Below are 15,429 nucleotides of genomic sequence, written 5' to 3' on the forward strand. Positions count from 1 at the left end.
GAAGATTTCTCCACTGGCATATCCTTTGAGCCTGTAGCCATGTGACATCACAGAAATGTATAAGGGGGCCAGAGTCTGATGGGATTTAGGGACCCATTATAAAGGAGGAAAAAACTCATTAAGATCAGCTCTGCTTAGTTACTCTTGCACGGTGAAGGCAAAAAACACATGGACAGAAGAACCTCACCATCAACTAAACAAGGATTTTGAGAAGAGCCATCTCCTCATGCTGCTCAGAGGATCCAACAGAGCACTGGGAACACCAAGCCCCCAGACAGGCTGCATGCAGAGGCAGCTGCTGTGGGGGCACACACCAGGTACTGGGGTGGGAAGCACAGGAGTGGGTGGGTGAGGAGAGCAACTCTCACTGCACAGAGTTCCTGGTTTGCACCTGTGGAGTCTGACTCCAGGGCACAGGGGGGAAGGAGCTGCTCCCAGCTGCTCTCTGCTACCTGCTCACAGGGAGCAGTGGGTGCCTGGCTTTTCCAAGGGTGTGTCTGTGCCAGGGAGGGGACAGGGGACAGCAGAGCTAGAGAGGACACAAGCCCACTGCTCTCACCACAAGCATCTTCCTTCAGTTAACACAAAGGCTTCTACAGAGATCCTCAATGTTTTATTTTCTAATCTGCTTTTCTAGCCCCAGCAGAGGAATCAGAGGATCAGGCTTGCAGTAGCTCCATCCACATCCCTGCCTCACCTGATGCTGACCCACCCTCTCCAGCTGGGATTCTGCCTTGCCTGCTGCAATCCACCAGCCCTGGCAGCTGTCTGTGCCCAACCTGCACGGTGCTGGGCTGCTGGCCAGCCCCACCAGGCTGTTCCCCTCCAGCCTCCCTGGGAGGCAGCGGGGCAGGCAGAGCGGGACAGAGCCAGACCTGGCTCCTGGAACGCCCCGAGGCTGCGGTGGCACTGCCAGAGCCCACCCGCTGCCCACGCTGTGTGCACACAAACGCTGCTGGGCCAGGCTCTGGCAGACTCGTGTCACAAACAGCCAATTAGCTTTGTGAAGTTAAATTAACAAACAGAGAGGAGATTAAAACTGATTTAACTGAAGGGCAGGAAACATGAGAAGCTGGTTTGCTAGAAAGAAAAGCTCTTGTGCTGAGATCTCCAGTAATTAGCAGCAACAAGACCTACAGAAATTTATGAGGTAAAAAAAAATCCATGAACCCTTCCTGTTTAAATGTTCTCCTTTCACATGTTTTGCTTGGAAGGCTAACTTAAAACACAAACACAGACTGGGTCTCAAATATGGGATAGAGTCATGTTCTGCAGCAGTCGTATACTCGGATTGCAAAACAAATGAATGTGTATCAATGCAAGTCCTTTTTTTTCCCCTCCAAATTATGTATTTTGTTAACACCTATCACATTGACAGCTCTCTCCCTCCCTCCCAGCACCTGGAAGGCAATTTGGTTACTGCTGGCAAATGCTGGAAGTGCTCCTTGGAGCACAGTTGAGGACTGAAGCCACTGGAGAGCCAAAGGCCTTTGCCAGGACTGGTCAGTGAGATTCAGTAACAATTCAGCAGCTCCAGTTCAGCAATGGCCCAGGTGAGCTGTTTGCAGTCTGCAGTGGAGCTGCTGTTGCTTATGCAGAAGCCTACCTGCTTTCCTGAGGCTCAGCAGTGTCCTCCTCCTGCTCCTGGAGCAGCACACAGTCAGGTAATGAAATCCCCAGGCAGAGCTGGAACCTTGACCTGGATTTCAAGGGCACTCCAAGCTGTATTTATGCATCTTCAGCATGGCTGTGTTTACTCCCTTAAATTGCAGATAAACTGAAAATTAAAGAGAGCCCTGCAGATCCATGCCTGCTTTGCTGTCCTGGCTTTGCCTTGCTTTGTTGGATAACTCAGAAGACAACTTCAATCAAAACTGAGACTTGCTCCAGTTGGTTTCAAACCTTAGCATACACTGAGAAGAGCAGCATGAGCAGGCCAGCAGTAATTTCATTGGGAAGGGAGATGGCAGGTCTGATCCTGGCTGAGTGCATGGAGCTCATTAGCATGGAGTTATTATCCTGCATTATGGTGTGTCCCCAGTGCAGTTACAGCTCCAGGATGCAGCTCTCTGCACATGACTAAAGATGGTGATTACACTCCAATACAAAGGTGGAGGAAAGAAGTTTTGTTCTATTTCCCTGACAGCAAATTGAAAAAAACTTCAAGGTAAATCTGTGCATCAATGTGAACTAACATAAAGAAGCAGAGCTCTGTGGCCTGGTAGCTCTGGGGAGCCCATCAGCCACATTGCTGGGGTGTCCTGCCCCCTTTCCAATGCAGGCTAGCCCTTGGGTACTTGGACTTGGCTTCCAGAAATCACCAGCATCAGTCAGACACTTCCCAGTCAGGATAAGGCCACTGCAGAGGATTCTGAAAAACCTTCAAACACAGGGCAGCCCTTCTTCCCCTTCCAAAAACAACCAACCACAGATGTGGGGAAGAACCCACAGCCTGACCATGTTCCATTACAGCATGTGGTGGCTGTTGCTGTGCTGGGGAGGCTTTTACCACCCAGTAATATCTTGTGGGAAATGAGCAGAGCAGGGGGCTCCTATATTTCCTTTGCTAATTTGCCACTTTTGCAAGTGTGGAGCCCTTTTTCCAGGCTACAGCCACAAACACAGGAAGAGCTGTTTGACTCCTTGAGCAGTGATCTTGTAGCTGCTTAAAAACCTGCCTGTGGACAAGCTGAAGGTCCCTGGCTGGGGCTGCTCCAGGCAGAGTGAATGTGGGTATCAATGCTCTTTGGAGCCTGCTGAAGCCTTTTTCACATTAAAAAGCAAATGAGTGGGTGTATATTAAATATACACAATTAAAGTGGTGTATATTTATATTTCTGTCTAAAAAGAGCTCTCCCACAATCCCACTCCACTTATTTCAGCAGAGTGCTGAACTGCCATTAATTTACAGCCACCAGAAGAGAGAAGAAATTAGAACATTTGACTTCTTTAAATAAATATTTTCTATTTTAGTGCCCAACACTGTACACTTCCTCCACAACCCAGGCAAAAGGTAACAGAGAAGGTTGACAGTACTTGCAACAGTAAAAATACATTCTGAGAAATCCCTATCAATGGAGCTTCCCAGTATCCACCCTCATGGTGACACGAGTGGGGGGCTCAGGTCCCACAGGTGCAGAGCTGGGCAAGAGCTCTGCCCTTCTCAGCCCATCAGTTTGCACTCACAATAATCTTGGCTGAGGAGAAAACCAACAGGGCTGAGAGGTGGAGTGGCAAAATCAAGGCTCTTCCTGCACTTGGAGTCAGGCAGGGCTGGAGGAGGTTTTAAGATGGAGAAGGGAATCCAAGTCAGGTTTGAATGCATGGGAAGCTGGAGGCAAAGTCTGGAGCTCCTTTTCACCTCTGGCTCTGTGTTTGTCAGGTACAGCTCCTGCCCAGCCTGCTCTTTGTGCACACCAGGGGAGACCCCACTGAGCTCAGCTCAGCTCTGTGCTGCTCCCAGGGTCTCAAGGAGCCATGGCTGTGCCCATCCTAATCCTGGAATAACGCCCTGCTCTGCTTTATGCAAAGTGAGAGAATGAGCAGGAGGTGCTGATCCCACCCTGCTGAGGGCTGCACCCTCACCAGCAGCCCCTCTGGTAACCCCTTGGCCACTCAGTGGGTCAGGGTCTGCTCTCATTGGGCCAAAAGCCACCCCACAAAATGCTTTGGGGTGACACAGGGAGAGTGAGGGGAGCCAGCCCACCCCCTCTACATAACAGCTCTGCCAGCCCGTGCAAACCCCAAAGCTCCTCCTGCTGTGGGAAATGCTGTGAGCCTTTGGTGGAGCAGGCTCCTCCTGGGTGTGCAGCTCTATGCCCAGGATCCACAGCTGGCCAGGAGGAGCAGGCTCTGTGCAACTGCTCCCAGAGGAGATGTTTGGGCAGTGGTCCCCACAAGGAGGGGTATGACCTTTCTGCTGTCCTGCAGAGCTTGTGGAAGCCAGGCACTGCCTGGCACTGCACTGCTGCAGCAGCTGGGCCCATTTCTGCTCTGGCCCTTCTCCCCACAGACAATTCATGAAATTACCTCTGCTCCAAGCCCATTGCTGGCCCTGCTCGTGCAGCCCAAACACTGTCCTGCTGCTGACAGTCAGGGCTGCCAATGGCCCTTCTGCAGGATGGAGTCCCTGTCTCTGAAGCACTTGCATCAGTAGCCTCTTCTGTCCATTGTTAATCTCCAAAGCATGACTGCACAATGATACAGTTGGTTAAATGAGGAAATCCATTTTTCCAGCCACCCTGATGGCACTCTCATGCTCTGTTGTGCTGGCCATGACCATGTGCACTACAGTGCCCAGAGAATCTCCCCATTTGGCCTTACCTCACTGCTGTGACTTGCTGGTGAGGCTGTTTGCTGTGTCACCCACCCTGTCCCCCTGCCTCAGCTCCAGTTTGTTCCTCTGCTCCTCCATATGGCTCAAATAAGGGCTCTGATGCTGATTAAAAAGAACTTTAAAATATATCTGGTTGAATTCACATCTTCAAAGGTCTCTGAGAAATGTTAATCTGTGTTTTGGAAAAAAAAAAGTACATTTTTGAAACAGCTCCTGTTTCACCATATGATAAAAGGTGAGGAAGCAGAGGGCTGGAGAGAGGAGTGAGGTGGGGGAACCCATTTCCCCTCCTCTGGCACCTGGCTGGGGCAGGCACTGGGGGTCACAGGCACCTGCCCAGGCTTGGCCCTGCCTGGGGACCACAGGCAAGTCCAGGTGTGGGGGAAGGCACAGGATAAAATTGAGTTACAGGATGTGGGATGTGCCTGCACAGCACCATGGCAGCACAGAGCAGCACACGGTGGCACAGAGAGGGACACGGTGGCACAGAGCAGCACGTGGTGGCACAGAGAGGGACATGGTGGCACAGAGAGGGACGTGGTGGCACAGAGAGGGACATGGTGGCACAGAGAGGGACATGGTGGCACAGAGCAGCACATGGTGGCACAGAGAGGGACATGGTGGCACAGAGCAGCACGTGGTGGCACAGAGAGGGACATGGTGGCACAGAGAGGGACACGGTGGCACAGAGAGGGACATGGTGGCACAGAGAGGGACATGGTGGCACAGAACAGCACACGGTGGCACAGAGCAGCACATGGTGGCACAGAGAGGGACACGGTGGCACAGAGAGGGACACGGTGGCACAGAGAGGGACACGGTGGCACAGAGAGGGACATGGTGGCACAGAACAGCACACGGTGGCACAGAGCAGCACATGGTGGCACAGAGAGGGACACGGTGGCACAGAGAGGGACACGGTGGCACAGAGTGGCACATGGTGGCACAGAGAGGGACACGGTGGCACAGAGAGGGACACGGTGGCACAGAGTGGCACATGGTGGCACAGAGAGGGACACGGTGGCACAGAGAGGGACACGGTGGCACAGAGCAGCACATGGTGGCACAGAGAGGGACACGGTGGCACAGAGCAGCTTGTCCTAGCAAGTCCACGGGTGGGGGACTCAGCCTGCCAGTTAGAAAAGCAATATGAATGACCACCAAAGTACCAACCAGCAGCACTTTGCAGGTGCCCTAAAGGTGATACAGGTTCTTTTATGCTCTCCTAAATTAGATTCATGGGAATTCATGTGGCAGTGCCAATACTGCAGGCTCAGGAGCACTACATCATCCTTTATGGGCACATTAATGTGGGTTTCAGTCTCTGTCACATTTAGTATCAGCAATTATTTCACACACAGCTGTAGATCAGCTCCCTTTTGATCACAATCTGCCACCCTTTCCCACCATTCAAATTTACAGCAACATTAATAGTTCAAAAGTAATAGTGTTTACTGCGTACTGGGTTTCAATAAACGAGGGGGGAGCAACACTTCCTGAACAAAGACTCCAGAAAGCACCAAAGATGAACTGAATGTAAGCTTTTCACCCTCATTTACACATCCTTGTCTATTGGCAGAAAGTTTCCATTGCAGCTGTGAGAAAATAATTCCATGGATTATGTCACATCAATTCAAAGTGGAATTCAAAGCCAAAGAGAAAGCAGAAAAGTATTCCCTGTGTTCTTACTGAAAATATCACTGCTTCAATTAGGTGCTACAGATGCTTGGGGTAAACATATTTTCCAGTGGTTTTCTTAGAACCATACCCACTTAAATCTCCAATATTCTTCTGCATGTTCATTTCTCATCCCAGTTTCATACCACGCCTCTGGGTGTTAGTGGTTAAGGGGATGCTGCCAAGCAATGAAAGCCAAGGAAAGCTGGGATAAGAAGGGAAAATATGGCCTTTATATAGTAAATAAACTTTTCAGCCTTAATGTAATGGCTGCTGTCAGCATAACTCAGAGAAAAAAAAATAACCCAGTGCCACTTGTACTTTTCAGTTCTTGGACCATGTGAATGTCCAGTTCTCCAGTTTTGAATCTGCTCCCAATCCAATGGAAATAATGCACACAACTGAGCATTCAAGCCTCTAATAAATCTCATCTTTGTGCAGAATCCCTGGGATTCAGAACAAAACCAAAGCTAGATAAGACTTCTCAATATGTCAGTAAACACCATCCCTTCAGTAAAATCTCAAATTCTAGTAAATCTATACATCCTTTTGATGTAACAATAAGGTTGGAATCGAAACACTGAGTAATTAGTACACATGAACTGCACATGAATACATGTCACACATCTGTGGGTCTCTTCAAAACAACAGCCACAGTTTGCAGCCTTGTTGCATCCAAAATATGAATGCTCTGAAGATACAAACCTCCTCTCTTACCAAAATCCTTACCAGAAAATTTTCACCCCAAGTTACTGCTGTGTGTATCCTTCCCTTGCAAAAGCAGAGGAGAAGAGGGGAAGCAATCACTGTGTTTATAGGTGTTAAACTGCAGCTTACTTTAGAGCTAAAACATCCTGGCAGATGGTACCCAGCATCTGGGAGAATGCAAATGCCCAGATATAAAATTTGTTTTCTTTATTCCTCTTTATTGGGACTCCATTTGGTTACAGTGTATTGTGCTAAGATCTATTTCCTATGCTTGTCTCTTAAATTTCAATCTCAAAGCAACGTTTATAAACATTACAACCTCTCAGTTATTGCTGTAGTGCAGAATCACTAATCTGAATTCAGATCAGCCACAGTGTGCATAAATATGTCACATAAAAATACATCTAACAACACTTTCCCAAACAAACATCTAAGATTTTTTTTTTAAAAGAGATGGCTGAGAAAGAAGAAAAAATAGATTACATTAGCATACCTCATGAAAACAAATGGTTTGACCTTGTAGGAATAAAGGTAGGAACAGCTCCATTACTCAAGTAAAACCCCCTAAAATTATAAATGTTGGCTGTTTGGGGGGCAAGAACCATCTCTGCCCTTCCCTGTAATTAGCTGTGGGTAAGTGGGAAAAGCTGGGTTTACCTGCTCTGAGTGCTGCTGCAGCTCCCCCAGCCCCCTAGGGATGCCATGCAGATTTTGCTTTTCATCAGTGGTGCTGGAAAACCACAGGACCTCTTTGTGCATGATAGCAAGTCAAGGCTGCTCCCAGCTGAATACTGCAGGAGAAAACAACACCCAAAATAAAATAGCTTCTTCCCAGCCCCAGCACCATGCTAAGAACCTTCTGGGCCAACTTTCCCGGGGCTGAGGGGAGTGAGCATCTCTATTTTGCTTCTACATTAGCTGCTAAGGGTATCAAGGGCTATCTGCAACAGCTGTACCTCTGAAAAACCCAGAAAATATTCCCACCAGAGGCCTGGGAGTAAGAGACCTGGAGACATGTCTTTTAAAGGTTGGATCTCTCCTTGGCATTGCTCTCTTCTCCTGCCATAAACACAAGTGAGAGCAGGCAGGCGACAGGAGGATGCTGCTAAACACAGCCTGCTGCAAAACCTGCAGACAATCCAGCTGCTACCAGAAACACAGAGGGAATGGGAATACTTTCTTCAAAATAAAGTAAAATCTAATCCCAACAGTATGTTTCCACAGCCCAGTCCCCTCTGTGGTGCATCAGCTCCAGCCCCTTCCCTCCCTCAGTGCCACATCCCTGTCCCGAGGTCTCTGTGAGGAGCAGCATCACTGCTGTGCACAGGCTGCTCCCCATGCACAGGCTGCTCCCCATGCACAGGCTGCTTGCTCCCCATGCACAGGCTGTCCCATGCACAGGCTGCTTGCTCCCCATGCACAGGCTGCTCCCCATGCACAGGCTGCTCCCCACGCACAGGCTGCTCCCCATGCACAGGCTGTCCCATGCACAGGCTGTCCCATGCACAGGCTGCTCCCCATGCACAGGCTGTCCCATGCACAGGCTGCTCCCCATGCACAGGCTGCTCCCCACGCACAGGCTGCTCCCCATGCACAGGCTGCTCCCCACGCACAGGCTGCTCCCCATGCACAGGGTGTCCCATGCACAGGCTGTCCCATGCACAGGCTGTTCCCCATGCACAGGCTGTCCCATGCACAGGCTGCTCCCCATGCACAGGCTGTCCCATGCACAGGCTGCTCCCCATGCACAGGCTGCTCCCCACGCACAGGCTGCTCCCCATGCACAGGCTGTCCCATGCACAGGCTGTCCCATGCACAGGCTGCTCCCCATGCACAGGCTGCTCCCCATGCACAGGCTGTCCCATGCACAGGCTGTCCCATGCACAGGCTGCTCCCCATGCACAGGCTGCTCCCCATGCACAGGCCGTCCCATGCACAGGCTGCTCCCCATGCACAGGCTGTCCCATGCACAGGCTGCTCCCCATGCACAGGCTGCTCCCCATGCACAGGCTGCTCCCCATGCACAGGCTGTCCCATGCACAGGCTGTTCCCCACGCACAGGCTGTCCCATGCACAGGCTGTCCCATGCACAGGCTGCTCCCCATGCACAGGCTGCTCCCCATGCACAGGCTGCTCCCCATGCACAGGCTGTCCCATGCACAGGCTGTCCCATGCACAGGCTGCTCCCCATGCACAGGCTGTCCCATGCACAGGCTGTCCCATGCACAGGCTGTCCCATGCACAGGCTGCTCCCCATGCACAGGCTGTCCCATGCACAGGCTGTCCCATGCACAGGCTGCTCCCCATGCACAGGCTGCTCCCCATGCACAGGCTGTCCCATGCACAGGCTGCTCCCCATGCACAGGCTGCTCCCCATGCACAGGCTGCTCCCCATGCACAGGCTGTCCCATGCACAGGCTGTCCCATGCACAGGCTGCTCCCCATGCACAGGCTGCTCCCCATGCACAGGCTGCTCCCCATGCACAGGCTGTCCCATGCACAGGCTGCTCCCCATGCACAGGCTGTCCCATGCACAGGCTGTCCCATGCACAGGCTGCTCCCCATGCACAGGCTGCTCCCCATGCACAGGCTGTCCCATGCACAGGCTGCTTGCTCCCCATGCACAGGCTGTCCCATGCTGAGGTTACAGGTCTCTCTCATGCACCTGAGGCCCTTCCTCCCCTCCTCCTGCCTGGCTGGCTCAGCTGCCTGCCCCTGCTCTGGCCAGCCCCCAGCTGCAGCTTTCAGATCTGGCTGGCAAGTGCCAGTCCCACACAGCCAGACTCATGAGAACTCTTACCCATTCCAAAGCATTTGGAAATCAAGCTGCTGCACTGTTTATCCAATTCTGAGCACCTCAGTTATTGACTCAGTTATTTCCTTATTGCTACCCTTGTGTTATTGGTAGTAGCTGTAGATTTCCTTCCTGCCCCCTGATAATGGGGTGCTTCATTGGTCCCCACAGTGGCATCTCTCTTGCCCATTGTCAGCTCCAACACTTTGCTGGGGATGCCCAGCACCAGGCACAGAAGACCCTGGCCAGTGTGGAGGAGGAATCTGCAGCTCCCCAGGTGCTCCCTTGGGGCTGTCTCTTGCTGTGCCCAAGGGTGTCACAACCTGCAATAAGCTAAAAGAGGTTTTTTACACTCCATACCCACAATGGGACGTTACTCTGCACTGAGGTCAGGTGTTGTCCAAAAATTTTCCCTTATCTCTGGCCAAGTAAATAGCTGCATGCATGGAAAAGAGAGAAGAGAGAAACTGCCTTTTGCAAATGTTAGCGTGGTCTGCAAGAAATTCATAGGCTGACAAGATAAAATGAGAGTGTGCTTTTAATAGCAAAAATATGTTTTCTTTGGCCTGAATGCAATCTAGGGTTTTCCAGTGCTTCAGTGATATTAATTATTTAACAGGCACAAAAAGAGACCTGAGGAAATTATTTCTTCTTCCTCCTATTCAGTGTAAGGGTACAGCCAACCCTGGGTCTGGGATCACAGAGGGATTTTTCATCTGTTCTGCAAACATGATTCTTAATTTTCCCTTCATTTCCTTCCTGCTAATGACCTGCTTGTGCACAAAGCCTTGGAGTTTATCCATGCTCTCCTACCAGGAGCACAGCTCTGGGTGAGCCCAGTCTGAAGCCCATTGCCTGAAGACCAGCACTGACCCTCAGAGGTGCAGCTGGAGCCCACCAAAACCTGAGCCAGAAGTTTCAGTTCTTTATCTGGTGTCAGGAGGGAGGTGTGGGGTAGAATTGCTCCCTTCCCAGTACCAGATAAATGCAGCTTTGCAGGAAGGTGCCACAAGGACCAATGTCCATTGGGAATGATCTCCATCCCTGCTGTCTGCCCACACCCCAAGCCCTGGTGCCCATGGCTGCTCGTCCTGGTCTCACCTCTGGCCCTGCTGAGTAGAAAATACAGGCAATAAATATCCTGCCTAAACTAACAGCAAACTCTTCCTGTCATGGCACAGGAACTGCTCTGAGGGATTGTCCTGGGAAATTAGCAGCTGTAACAATTTCCAGAAGCCAGTGAGTGTACAGGCAGTTCCCAGGGCAGATGATTCAGTGGATTCATCTTGTGTTTTGTTCTCAGCCTCTCAGCCCCTGACACCAGAGCCCCCAGAAGAACCCTTTGCCTCAGCTTTTGCCCCACAGTTTCCTGGCTTTACACATGGCATGAGACAGACACCACTGGGAAGCCACAGGGGAGTCACTGCACAGGGCAGGGAGCAGCGCCCCTGAACAAACACCACCAGCAAACTGATGTAAACAGGATTTTACCATCACCACCATCAGCCTTGTGGATATTTGCTGACTGTGAAATTTAATGTTGGCTGCATTTTTTTCACAAGAGTTTGCACAAGCTGGGACTACTTTAACTCAATTCAAGAAACCCAAACCAAAACCCAAATGGTCAGAAATCATTCAGATGAGTCTTTTCTTATTCTCATTTTTCAGGCTGTGTTGAATAAGATTTTCTCCACACTTAACTAGGATGGAAAAAATGTAGATTTGGGGAGGAACCCTTAGATAAAGCTAAGATGTACTGCAAAAGACAGACTTTGCAAGGGAAAGGAGCTGAAGTAGGGCTGAATAATACAGGCAAAAGGGACAGGTTCCTCATCTATCCCATGATTTTATAAGATGCTGTAAGTGAAGTTAGTTTTAAGAGCTGTCTGCAGCTGGTCTTCCTGAGGAATTTTCAAGAGAAATCAGTAGGGCTTCAACTTGATGTTAACCCTCTATATGGGAGCTTGCTTCATTTCTATTCATGGAATAGAATGGAATGTGGAATGTGAGTGGGGTGATGCTGGGGTCTTCTTCCCAGCCACTGGATCAAGTTTGTTATCTTTTATGACCCAGGTGTAGGATTACTATTGAGGCAAAATAATCCAAATGTACCTTGTGACCCAGCTCCTCTGAGCTGCAGCAAACACCTCTGAGGTTGTTTTGGAATAGATCAGTGCTGCAAAGCCCCCAGTGAAACCTCACAACACTCACAGCCAACACAACAGCAGCCCAGAAGAGCTACAGGGAAACAATGAGGAGTCATTTCCTGCTTTTAGCCCTGGGCAGAGCAGCTCAGTCTTTTCCTGCACCCAGCAGCAGCCCTGTCACACAGGCAGCAAGGTGGGGTGCCACTGCCTGATCCCACACCTTTCCAAGCAAGTCAGTGGTGTTCTGGTTCCTACACTCTTCCAGCCCAAGGGTTAGCACCTGCTTCTCCCCTGCCCCATCCCTGCTGCCCAGCCATGCAGCCCCAGCATGCAGGAGAGCAGCACTGCAGCCAGCTGGAGCCCCAGGAAGGCCATGCTCCTGTTAAATACAGCTTTGTATTGCTCTGCAAGGGGGGAATACTCTGCAGAGGAGAGCCCAGAGCTGTGCTGCTGTCCTTAGCCAACACATTGAACTGCTCTGTCTTCCAAACTCTGTATTTTCTCTTCATTTAAAATCACAGAGCTTCCTTTGAGGCAGGGCTGATGACAGAAGGAGAACAATCTGCCCTGGCCATTTCTGTTGCAACCCTTGGAAAATATTTTGGCTGTCTCTAGGGCCACTGTGTATCTGTGTAATTAAGGCTGACTTACAACACCTTAAGGTGGGCCATGGGTGATGGCTCAAGAATCCCTGGGTTTTCCCATCTGTGAAAACTCCATTTGGCTTTGTCCCAGATCAGAACATGAAAGGTCATGGTTTTGCAACCTCTCTTGAAGCGTGGGACCTCAGAACATTCTTGGCTTAAACCTTCCTTGTGGGGAATCAGCCCCATGGAGCTGCTGAGGTGGGCAGCTGTAGCATTGGCTCAGGGCAGGGCAGAGCACCTGCCCAGGGCAGGGAATCACTCCCAGGACACTGCTCAGGGCTGGCCAGAGCCACAGCCCTGGCCCAGAGCCACTGCTGGGAAAGCAGACAAGGATCAGCGTTCCATCAACATCTCCCAGAGGAAACGTCTCCTCCTGCTTTTCTTGAGAGAGAATTGAATTCCCCTGCTCCTCTAAATCAAGTGCTGGAATTTTATTTCTTAAAAAAAACCCCACCAAAAAACCAAAAAAAACTCACTATGTTTTACTAAAACCACCCATTTTTCTCAGGAAATAGTGAGGGCAACCTCCCAGCCAGCCCAATGCTCTGTACAGCCCCTGCCAACAAGAGACACAAGCTTTCCAGTCAGGGGGTGCCTTTCCAGCCTGGTACACCACACCACAGCACAGGACACCACACTGCCTGACTGTCAGCAGAGCCTCAGCTGGGAAAAACCATGGGGAACCTGCTACACAAGCATGGGGGAATTTTGCCATACCAAGGAAGGTCCATGACCACATTCAGAACATGAAAGGTACAGAAGTTTCTCAGAATTTGTATGAAAACTTGTAAACAAAAAACCCCAATGAAACACCAAAAAAAACCCCAAGAAACCAACTAAAAAAAACCCAAAAAACAAAATACACCCTGAGTTTTGGTTCCTACTCAGTTTGGTCACAAGAGACCAGATGTTTTCAGGCTGGCAGACAGAGAACTCAATAGCAGGTTCAGGTCAGTGTCAGCTGAGTCTGTAGGATGTCAGTGCTATGGACAAGATCATGTCATATTTCTAGATTAGATGATGACTTGAACTCAAATACCTGTCATGGTTAAAAGCAGATCTTTTGGAAGAATGGAGGGCTAAAGTAAAGGGATATGGTGCTTATTCAGTCAGTAGAGACTGTCCTTTTAATAAATTAACAGACTTAGATGAAAGATCTAATTAAAAGGCTCTGTACACAACAGCAGTTTAGGAAAAAAAACTTGACTGGAAAAAAACTTTGGGAAAGAACTTTTACTTGTGAGTTGGCAAACCCTTGACTGTTTGACAGGTATCATGAGGACTTCCAGAGATCAGTGATGGATGCTGAATCATGGACATTTTGGCCAAAAGATGTTCTTACCAACAACTCTTCTGGGAAGCCAGGGCCTTTATAGATCTACAAACCTGTTGTGTTCTGCTACAGATATTGTCCTGCCAAGTGCATAGACAGGTAATTGCCAAACCTCAACCACTCAGAACACAATATGCCCTTTGAAAAAAGGTGATTTGAGAAGTAACAAAGGAGAACATAGCAAGTATCTCCTTTGGAGCACATGGCAGCAATGCCATAAAGCCTGGAAGCTGATCTTTGCACTGAGAACAGGAGTTTTCATTTATAAAGGCATAACAGGGCAGAAAGACAGAGCCTCACAGACATGCACTCCTAGGAGTGATGTGTGTGAAACCTGTGCCTGCCCAAGCACAGCACATGGAGCCTGCTGAGCCAGACTCTCTAGGACATTTCCTTGACCTGTGCCTAAGAGCTGAACATGCAGAACATCAGTTTTGCAATATGTTAGCTGTGCTTATTAAATAACTTTCTGTAACATGTACAGATATTATCTTCTGTCATGGCCTAAAAAACACTTTAAACAACAGTTTCCTCAAAAATCAAACAGAAATTTATATCAAGCTGAGAGATGATGACAGACTTCTGTGGAATTAAGCAATTTCTCTCAGCATTTTTGTGGGCTTAACTAAACTGAGAGATTACAAGCAGAAAGGAAAGAACCACCCCCAGATTTTCCATTAAAAAAATAGTGAGGAAACATTCTGAAAAAACTATAGAAGATAAACAACTGTTAGACATGACGTACCATAGCCTTGACCTCCCATCAATAACTGTTATTCCCACTCAAATCAATTGCTGATATGGTTTTCTTCTCACCCAGCAGCTCCAGATGTTTCTTCCTGAACATTCCTGCTTGCCAAAGGAGAGCATTCACAGGGAGCAAAGGAGAGCACAGTAAAAAAAAACCAAAAACAGTAAAACCTTTGGCTCTCTGAGCACCAAGAGACCAACCACAAGTGCAGCATCCCTTCCAAGAGCTGCTCAGTGCCAAGGCTGGCCCAGGCCAATCTCCTGGGAGGGCTCAGCAGCTCCACAGCCCTGCCTGTCCCTACAGCCAGGCTTAGGCCAAGCTAGGCAGGTACTGGCCCATCACTCACCCTCTGAGAGGAGCAGAAGCAGGACCAGCATCACAGATAGGCAGGCTGCTTCTCCAGAGCAATTCAGGGAAGTTGCAGTGACTCATTCTTAGTCACAGAGGGGGAAAAAAACCCCACAGAGGTTAATACCCCACAGAGGTATTAAGAAGTCAGATGGATTGATTGCACCATCCTCATAGTGGGAATCTCAGATTAAAGCCCCTCACCTGCTGCTTCAGGAGCACTGTACAGCACTGCAGACAGCAGAGTTGGTTATTTTGATTGCACAGATGTATGATTGATAGGAGAATAAACCTGAATCATGCTGGCTGCTGCTGTTAAAACAGTTAGGATAAAGTGTAGTCATCTGACAGAGAAAACCACATTGTAAAATTAGAGATGAAGTCTGCCAGGATGGATTTAGTTGTATTTATGAAGTGCCCATAAATGATGTGGGTACTGTCCAAAAAAATTAAACAATGTACTTGATTTCTAGAGGAGGGACCAAAGATCAGCTGAAGTTCACAGAGGAGCTTGTGCCTTTTCACAAAGGCCACAGCCAAGGTGTTCATGGAATGCACACCCTGTACATAGGCTGGAACTTCTAAAGGGCTTCTCTAACAGGTTATTTTATCTTTTGGGGCACAAAAATGACATACCAGATTTGACATTGCTGACTGGACCTGGGAACCCTCACCAGGTTTGTAGCTC

The sequence above is a fragment of the Agelaius phoeniceus genome, chromosome 10 (assembly GCF_051311805.1).
Source record: "Agelaius phoeniceus isolate bAgePho1 chromosome 10, bAgePho1.hap1, whole genome shotgun sequence".
NCBI classification, from domain to species: Eukaryota; Metazoa; Chordata; class Aves; order Passeriformes; family Icteridae; genus Agelaius; species Agelaius phoeniceus.